The 10285-nt window shown below is 39.1% G+C and overlaps 1 protein-coding gene across 3 annotated transcripts in view; it reads right to left on the reverse strand.

Moving 5' to 3' along the window:
• The window catches only part of LDAH (lipid droplet associated hydrolase), a 111696-nt gene extending 110682 nt beyond the window's left edge, over nucleotides 1–1014 (reverse strand). Inside the window, exon 1 of one of the 3 annotated variants that reach the window (XM_058682640.1) lies at nucleotides 901–1014. The gene's annotated coding sequence lies outside the window, so the exon portion shown is untranslated. Of the gene's footprint in view, nucleotides 1–694; nucleotides 835–900 lie in introns of those variants that run through there. The other 2 variants (XM_058682638.1, XM_058682639.1) reach the window with 2 other exon arrangements.
• Between the last annotated feature and the right edge of the window lie 9271 nt (nucleotides 1015–10285).

Genomic DNA, 10285 nt, shown 5'->3' on the forward strand with positions numbered 1-10285 from the left:
CGTCGGGCTCTGGGCTGATGGCTCAGAGCCTGGAGCCTGCTTCCGATTCTGTGTCTCCCTCTCTCTCTGCCCCTCCCCCGTTCATGCTCTGTCTCTCTCTGTCCCAAAAATAAAAAAAACGTTTAAAAAAAAATTTTTTTTTAATAAATAAATAAAATACCATGATGCAGGGCAAGCAGTTGAGGCAACTGAAAGCCCCAACGGGTTCCCCAACATGCTACATTCTAAGTTCAAAGGAAGAAGCTCGGTTCTGACGTTGGTGCCACAGAAAAATACTTGAGCAACTAAGACTGAACATCAAACATGTGGTAGGGAAGTGTCAAGTTCAGAGACTGGCCCACGAGTCAATACTCAAGGGTACCTGGTGTAACAAATTTGTTAGAGGATGGGGGGAGGAAGCTGATCCGACGGAGAAAACTGAGGTCAAACCAAAACAGCCTTTAATGACCCCTCCGATGGATAAGTGGGATGCTCGAGGGAAGACAGTGACTAGTCCAGGCCTAGTTAGAGGCTTAGAACTCTTAGAATTTCCTAGAGGTGCAAGAACTCTGATCTTTGTGGAGTCTCCGGCCCAGACTGGCCCCTGCTAGTCACTTCTTCCCGGCCAACTGCCCAATGTCCAAGCCCCTACTCCCAAAAGGGCCTCCATAAACGTCCCGCAGGCAGGCTGCAGTTAGTACAAATGGCTCCTTACCGCGCCCATAGGAGCGACTGCTGGGACAGCATCAGAGTGGATCCGAACCTCGAGCGGTCGCAGCAGTTATTTACGCCCTGCGGGCCGTCTGGCCCAGGGCAACACAGGCTCTACGAGAAACCACACAGAGGAAGGTCTCTGGCTCCCCTGTGCCTGCTTGCCTGTCGGTTCTCGCGCAAAATCGTCCCCCCAAGGCAATGCCTCACCTGTCAGCCTAGAAAACAGCAGGCTCTACCGCAACGACTCTGCTTAGGCGGCACTCGGAGCGGAAGTCCCGTCTACCCTTACGTCATAGCGCGGCGCCGGGCACCGCTGCGGAGAGGCGGTCCTTTGAAGATGCGCGACGTTCTCAGGTTTGCGAGGCTCTTGAGCGTGGGTTGTGGCGTGTGTTCCTGTTCAGCGAGAGCGTCGGGAGGGTGTAGCTGTTCTGGACCTTTGTCTTCCTTTTCATTTGAATGTTATCCTCCTCTTATTGCAGTCAATCTCGTTTGCTTCTTCCCTTACCGCGTTGTCCTCCCTTCCTCCGTTAATGGTTTCGTCTCTTTCTTTCCCTTACCCATATGCATAGGAAAGTTGATTCTCAGTGGACCTTGTTTGTTAGCATTAAGAGGGCCAGCCTCTGCTACTGCACACTTTAGAAAAATGTGGAAACTGTCGATTCCAGAGATATTTCGAACTTAACGTACCCAAGCTCCGTGAAGACAGTTACGCTGATCTTGTGAACTGTTGCATTCTCAGTACCCAGCGCATAGTAGCTGATCCGTGTTCATCTGTCCAAAAATGCAGTAGTGAATGTGACGTCGTTTTATAGACAGGGAGGGAAGCAGACAAGTAGGCTGGCAAACCAGTAATCTTACCCACAGTTAGGAAAGAAGCTTTGATTCTTTTGTATTCAACATCAGTATCCATCAGTGATAGGACCACCATCCAATGGGTTGTTAGCAGTGGACTGGTACCTCTTATTGATTACCTCTCCATTTTTCAGTTTTACTTCCTTAATAACAATAGTTAATGATTTTAGAAAAAGCCTCTCACTTCCTAAGAGGTTTTTTTTTTATGAATTAACTAATTTTTAATACTCCCAACAGCCCAATGAGGTCAGTATTAACATGTGACCATAGAATCTGGCAACACAAATACACAAACTAAATGAGTGATTACATTGCAATGGCATTACATGATATGTTCAAGGTATTTTTTCTCATCACTAATGCACAACTCAGTGTGTGCATTTCAATGAACATGATTAACTAATGCAGCCTTTCTTTGAATCCTTGTGAATACATTTGTGGTGCTTTGCTCAAGTGATTTATGTCTCTGATTTCATTAAATAAGCCTATGCCAGAAAACCTAACCAAGAGAGTTCAATCACTTAAAAACAAAGATCTCTTTCCAGACTGATGGCCACTCTATGATTATCTCCATTTTTATCTGCACGATAAAGTAAGGCACAGAAAATTAACTTGTCCAACCTCACTTGGCAGAGCTGGATTCTACAACTCTATATAGTACCTCATGCTTGGATGAGTTCCCACTCCCTCTGCTATTGTTGAAGCACTTACTCTTCTATACCTGATTACTTGAAGCAGCTTCATTGTTTTCCACGTCTTCTTGCTGTTTCTGGAATGCTCATGCTGTCTTCATTAAAGCTTTCATTTGTTTTGTGCACACTCTTCCCTCTGTCCAGTATGCTCTTCTTCCTCCATTCCCTAATCCCTCCACCACCACCACCCCCAACTGCAACATATGCAAGATTCACTTTGGAATGGCATTCCCTGGTGCCCCAGGTATGGTGAGGTCCCTCCTTTTTAGTCCTATATCACCATTTATATGCTGTTAGGTTGCTTATTTGTCTTCAGCATTAGACTGTGAGGTCCTGGAGGACAAGTACCCCTTCCTTCTTTTATCTTTGTATTCTCTAGGTCTAGAATAGGGTATGAGACATGGTGAGCATTCTGTAAAGCTGTGTTCAAATGATTCTGCTCAAGTAGTGGAGTGGAGTGTGCTGTGAGGCTTATAGGATCCATTTGGCATTTATTCCAGGTAAACTTGCATTGTGGAATTTTTATGTGAGTATCTTTTTCCACACTGGTTTCCAGGTCTAATTAAGAAAGAGACTTCCTTGCAAATTGTGCTCCATACAGTCCTTGTATAAAGACTGTGTTAATATTCTTATGCATGTATTAATTTATTTGAAGGTCTGGGTATTTTGAAATCAAATAATCCATCAATGCTTATGAAATTTAGTGTGCATAAGAGTCATCTAGAGAGTTTGTTGAAACAGGGATTCTTACTTAGTAGGTCTTTAGTGGGGCCTAGAATTTGCATTTCAAACAAATTCAGAGATAATGCTGCTGCTACTGCTATTTCTCAGGTCATACTCTTTTCATGGTTCTGCATTACATGGTAGTCATAGAGAAATGCTTGGTGGGAAGACAATCGTCTTGATGTATAGTAATTTGTACCTAAGAATATGTATAATTGTCATCACTTCTAGCATTTACAACAGATGATCCACAAAATATTTTTGTGAAATGGATTTGCACTGAAGCATTCATTTATTTATTCTTTAAAAAAATATATATATATATATAATATATATTGCCTGCTGTGTGCTAGGTATTGTTTCAGATGCTAGGGACAAGAGAGAAAGATCTTTGCTTTCTTTTTTGTTGTTTGTTTGTTTATTTATTTATTTATTTAGTTAGTTGTTTTTAATTTACCTCCAAGTTAGTTAGCATATAGTGCAATAATGTTTTCAGGAGTAGATTCCAGTGATTCATCCCTTATGTATAACACCCAGTGCTCATCCCAACAAGTGTCCTCCTTAATGCCCCTTGCCCATGTAGCCCATCCCCCCACTCACAACCCCTCCAGCAACCCTCAGTTTGTTCTCTGTATTTAAGAGTCTCTTATGTTTTGTTCCCCTCCCTGTTTTTATGTTCTTTTTACTTCCCTTCCCCTTATGTCCATCTGTTTTGTGTCTTAAATTCCTCATATGAGTGAAGTCATATGATACTGTCTTTCCCTGACTGATTTATTTTGCTTAGCAGCGTACCCTCTAGTTCCATCCATGTTGTTGCAAATGGCAAGATTTCATTCTTTTTGATTGCTGAGTAACGCTCTATTGTATGTATGTATATGTACATATATATGTGTGTATATATATATGTGTGTGTATATATATATACACACACACATATGGTGTCCATATACATATACATACATATGAATGGATAAAGATGTGGTGTGTATATATATATATATACACACACATATACATATATACATATGGTGTATATGTGTATATATGGTATATATGTATATATATGTATATGCCATGTATACATATATATATATACACACACATCATATATATATATACACACACACACACACACATATATATATACATGTATATATACACACACCACATCTTCTTTACCCATTCATTCATCGATGGACATTTGGGCTCTTTCTATACTTTGGCTATTATTGATAGTGCTACTATAAACATTGGGTGCATGTGCCCCTTCGAAACAGCACACTTGTATCCCTTGGATATATACCAGGTAGGGCAATTGCTAGGTTGTAGGGTACTTCTATTGTTAACTTTTTGATGAGCTTCCATATTGTTTTCCAGAGTGGCTGCACCAGCTTGCATTCCCACCAACAATGCAAAAGAAATCCTCTTTCTCTGCATCCTCGCCAACATCTGTTGCTGCGTGTTGTTAATTTTAGCCACTCTGACTGGTGTGAGGTGGTATCTCATTGTGGTTTTGATTTGTATTTCTCTGAAGATGAGTGACATTGAGCATTTTTTCATGTGTCTGTTAGTCATCTGGATGTCTTCTTTGGAAAAGTGTATAGTCATGTCTTTTGCCCATTTCTTCACTGGATTATTTGTTTTGGGGTGTTCAGTTTGATAAGTTCTTTATAGATTTTGGATATTAACCCTTTTTCTGATATGTCATTTGTAAATATCTTCTCTGAGAAGGATCTTTGCTTTCTTGAAGGACATCAGATAATTGAGAAAGTAAGAAAGAAGAAAGTAACAAAAGAAAATTAAAGGACAATGTGAAAGAGAGTGGCTAAATTAGGTTGGGCAGTCAGGCAAGTATCTGAACTGACCTAAATGGTAAGAAATCAGCCAGAAGATCTAGTGGAAGATAATTCTTACATTCATTCTCATTCCCTGTGTGTATTTTATTTATTAAAAAAAATTTAATTCCAGTGTAGTTAACACACAGTGTTATATTAGTTCCAGGTGTACAATACAGTGCTTCACCAGTTCCATACATTACTCAGTGCTCGTCATGGTAAGTGTACCCTTAATCCCCTTCACCTATTTTACCTACGTCCCCTCTGGTAACCATCAGTTTGTTCTCCATAGTTAAGAGTCTGTTTTTTGGATTGTCTCTTTTATTTATTTTTTCCTTTGTTCATTTGTTTCTTAAATTCCACATATGAGTGAAATCATACGGTATTTGTCTTTCTCTGACTGGTTTAATTTGCTTAGCATTGTACTCTAGATCCATCCATGTTGTTGCAAATGGTAAGATTTCATTCTTTTTCATTGCTAAATAATATTCCATTGAATGTATATGCCACCACTTCTTTATCCATTGATGGATACATGGGCCACTTCCCTAATGTGGCTATTGTAAATAGTGCAGTGATAAACATAGGGGTGCATATATTCCTTTGAATTGGTGTTTTTATTCTTTGGGTAAATACCCAGTAGTGCAATTCCTGGATCATATAGTAGGTATATTTTTAATTTTTTGAGAAACCTCTATACTGTCCTTTAATATTAGCTGCCTCGTATCTTAGAGTACTATCCTTCATCCACTGCTCTATATAAATGCTTCCCTCCTCCCCCACAGCTTTAAATACCATTTATAGACAATTCTCAAAGTCACATCGGCAGCCTAAACTGCTCCCAGAGGTTCCAGGCTTATAGATCAGATGGCCTCCCTAACATCTCCACTTGAAAGCCAAATAGGCATCTCAAAGTTAACGTATCCCACACAGAATTATTGATTTCCAACTCCAAGGGCAAGAATGCATTCATATCTCAGTACAAAGTTGAAACAGGACCTGAAAAAGAAAAACAAACAGTTGGGAACTGAGGTAGAATTCTCTCCTGACTTCACTTCTCTCTGGACATCTGTTTTGTCATCATTCTTCAATCCCTAGGCTACCTGAAAGTATATGGCTGTTCATGGCTCATGCAATCTGTGTTTAGATGAGGAGTCATTAGTGCTGTTCAAATAGTTTCTACTTCCTACCTTCTAGGCATTTGCTAGGAATGCACTTCCTTTATACTTGGGAGAAGAGTGAGAGGAGGAGAGAGACAAAGAGGATGTGAGCAGTTCTGTCCAATGAGTTGTGAGGAAAAATGTTATGTCACTTCCAGGCTGAGCAGTTGATTCCTTGTGTGAGATCCTTCAAAGTTTCAGCTTTTTCTTTGGCACAGTGATGACAACATTCAAGATGGTGTCTGTCCCAACAGGCTGTATCCTTGAGTAGCTGCTGTTGCATAAAGCCTTCTGATCATCCTGGGATGAAAACATAGAAGAAAGAAATCCACCTCTGTGTTAATTTTGGTGTGGTTATGGTAGTACATTGTAGGCTGTTCAGACTGACACACAGGGACAGCCACACAGGGAGGCTCTTTCTTCTCACTCTCTTGATTTTAATTCCAAATACTCAGGGGGAGAATTTCAGATTGGCTCAGCTTGGATCTGTTTTTTAGCAGTCGTCCAATCATCAGTGACATGGGCTAGGGGTCATATTGTACCTTATACAGAGGGGCCCTCTGCTCCAGTGAAGGGGATCATAGGGAGTAGGCAAACATTCCACAAGAGTGTTTACTGTAAACACACATGGCTATAAAATTAGACAATTGTACACTGATTTAACAACAGTATATGAAATTGAAAAATTTTAACCTTTTACATGAAAATTTTAGACTCTCATTACTCAATGTTTATTGACCACCTATTACATTCCAAACTCTTCCAGGCACTGAGGACACAAAGGCAATCCAAAGAGAAAACACTTGGTCTCACAGAAACACAATAAACAAATGAAATGCATTAACGTCTGATGATGGGGAGCTAAAAGGGTAAGAATCAAGAGTAAGGAGTGCATTAGTTACCTATTATTGCTTAACAAATTACCCAAAACATAGCAGCTTAAAACAGCAGGCATTTATTATCTCACATAATTTATTATCTCCTGAGGCTCAGGAATCTAGGAGTAGCCTAGATGTGAGGATCTAGCTCAAAGTCGTTCATGAGGTTGCAGCCAAGCTCATTGGTCAGAAACGCAGACATCTCAAAGATCCCCTGGGGCTGGAGAATCTACAGCTGAGCTCAGTCATGTGATTGTTGGCCAGTCACTGTTCCTCACTGGCTATTGGCCAGTGGCTGACCTACTCTAGAGACATCCAGGGGCTCATTTATAAGAGCATTCAGGAATGGACTCCACATTTTATTGATGTAGCAATGTCCACAAAAAGATGTGATGCAAGGTTTTCTGATTATTTAACTTCATGACTGAGTGGCAAGGAATCATTTATGGAAAGAAACCTTTAAAATGTAAATTGAGGCTTATGTCGAATAGGCTAATTATGGAACTCTAAGGAATGTAAATGACCAAAAGAAGAGACAGAGACTTTTGTCATCTAATATTTATTGAACATTTATTACATGCCAAGTTTTGTGCCAAACACTTTATATAGTTCTAGAAGGGGAAGAGAAATTTGAAGTCAGAGTTCAGGATGATGGTCTCAGATAATGGTCTTCTTTTTGCCCTATCCATTCAAATTCATGTCTGAGTCCTAGAGAGAGAAGGATTATAGCAGGAAGCAGACAGAAGTAATTTTCCCACAAAATCTATGAGAGATTTTGGGATCCTAAAGTAGTTCCCCTCAGGAACTACCATGACCAAATATGATACCAAGGAAATATGTCTCTTGTTGAGCACAGAAATGTCTGCACGGTGTCCAAGGACATGAAATGATTTCAGGGGACTGTCAACCATATGCAGCCCTTACAAGGAAGAAAGTGCAGTGGAGGTAGCGTCAGAGCCTCTTGGCATTTCATGGGCAATGTTGCTGATGTTTCAGAAAGAGAGGAAAAATGGCTGCATTTCTGATATGGCCCAGATCAGCTATGTGGGGACACTTGAAGATAACTCCTAGAAACTGCCACAGTTGTTGAGGACCGTTTCATGGAAGTAAGAGAGTAGTTGGGGACACTGCAGAAGGGATGGAGAGACCACAATAGCAGTGAGATTGAAACAGAGAAAAATGTAACACCTAGATATTTATGGTAGGAAGGAATATTTCTGGTGGATGTTATAAGGATGTCAGAAGGACCTGCACTTAGTCGTAGACTATGTTCCCCTCTTCCTCATTATTCCATTGCACATAAAGTTGAAAATCTTGGTTAGACCCCCTTTGAACTAGGATACGTAGATTGAAGATTATGTAAAAAGGGACAAGAGGAAGAAAAAGAGCAAAGACACAGAAGAAAATAAAGTTTTTTTTCTAAGTGTAGAAGAAAACTAAAATTTGTTCTTAATATATGTTCTAGAGATAGAACCACTAGTCATAAATATCAGTGACTTTTGAATTGTGGTTTTCCATTGGCTCTAATAGTGAATTTTATTCTTTGTAAATTTTTAAGTATAGATAATTCTAAAAGCTTGTGAAACATACAATTGCTTCATGCAGCCTCCATAGGATAGCTCTGCTGTACCCTGAGATCCACATTAATATCTTTTCAAACACCTTAGATCAAGAAAACTGATCCACTTAGAGATTTATTTATCTTAAATGTAAGTTAAAAATCAATAGCTAAACCATTCATAAAACCATATTTAACTCCTATATTATAGCTATCCTGTGCCAGCTGGCATTTAATTATGCAGAGACCCAAAGAGATAGATGGCCCTAAAAGCCAGCACACTTGAGCTGTGAGACTTGGAAATTCTTGCAAAAGTACTGTTCAATGATAGCATTGCCTTCATTGCTTATAAAAAGAATGATTTTTTTTTAAAATCTGGCAAACATCAACATTTAGATATTTGATACATCTCACATGTATGTATATATATATATATATATATATATATATATATAACAGAGAGACTAAAATAATATTTTTAAGACTTTCAAGGTCATTCACCATACATAATGTAACTGCAACTCCAAATGTTTCATTTTAATCCATCAATATGACCCATTAATTCTCCTCAATGAAACCCACATCATAAGGAAGCTTTTAATGTCAGGGCAGGGTACAGTGAGGATAAGAAAAATATGGGAGATGTAGTTCAGCTATCACTATAAATTAAAGACAAAGTAGAGATTGGGACTAGCTACACATGAATATTCCTTTAGAGTACAGTATGTTTCCATTTTATTGGATTCCTCAGAAGTGAATTGCTCTGTTCAACCTAGTTTTTGTGGACTAGTAATATTGTTACTTTTACAAATTATTCCTTCTTATTTTTCAGTGGAGACTTTAATGGAAATTCCCTAGGAAAATAAAAATGGAATTTTTCATAAATCAAAATGTCTTTCCATATCATCCATTTGTTGAACAGTCGTGGACTGAAAAATGGTCCTCCAAAGATGTCCATGTCCTAATTTCTGGAACCTGTGAATATGTTACCTTACATGACAAAAAGGACTTTGCAGATGTGATTAAGATGTGTTAAGGATCTTGAGATGGGGAGATTATCCTGGATCATCCAGGTGGACCTAATGTAATACCAAGGGGCCATAGGAGAGGAAAGTGGAGGGGGGCAGAATCAGAAAGGAGAATGTGATGGTGGAAGCAACAGTTCTATCAAAGAAACAGATAACAAGGTGCTATGCTGCTGGCTTGAAGATGCAGGAAGGGGCCACAAACCAAGGAATGTAGGTAGCCAATTTCTGGACAAAGCGAGGAAATGGATTCTCTCCTACATCTTCCCGAAAGAACAAAAGCCTATCACCACCTTAATTTTAGCCCAGTGAAGTTGAATTTGAAGTTCTGATCTCCAGAACTGTATAAGAGAGTAAATTTGTGTTGTTTTAAGCCACAAATTTGTGGTAATTTGTGGAAGCAGCAATAGGAAAGGAATATACCAACTAAATAAAGGCTTAGATCATTTCTGTTTTGTAAACAAATGAACAATATTAAACAAGTAGATTTCAAGCTTCAGAATATTAGCTATTGCGAAACACTATGCCTTCTCTTCCACCAAATATTTCCCCTCAGTGTACCTTTGTCCTGTTGTTGGCTGAATATTCCTGCTTGATGTGACTTTTGACAAGTATTTAGTCTTGACAGAGAGAAAGCCAACCGACTCAGCTAATTTATGTTTTTCTCTAATATTGAGCTTTCTTTGGGTTTAGCCATATGTGTTAGTTTTTTTTTAATTTATAGTTTAAAAATGCATTATGTTGTGATCTTAAAAATTGCAAAGCCATCTTGTTCTCAGCCTAAACCAACCAAGCTAACATATTTAATAGCTTTAATGAGACCCAAGCCTACAATTCAGCTCTCTAAATTATCCATCAGAGATACCGCC

This window comes from Neofelis nebulosa, chromosome 9 (assembly GCF_028018385.1).
Source record: "Neofelis nebulosa isolate mNeoNeb1 chromosome 9, mNeoNeb1.pri, whole genome shotgun sequence".
Classification (NCBI taxonomy): domain Eukaryota; kingdom Metazoa; phylum Chordata; class Mammalia; order Carnivora; family Felidae; genus Neofelis; species Neofelis nebulosa.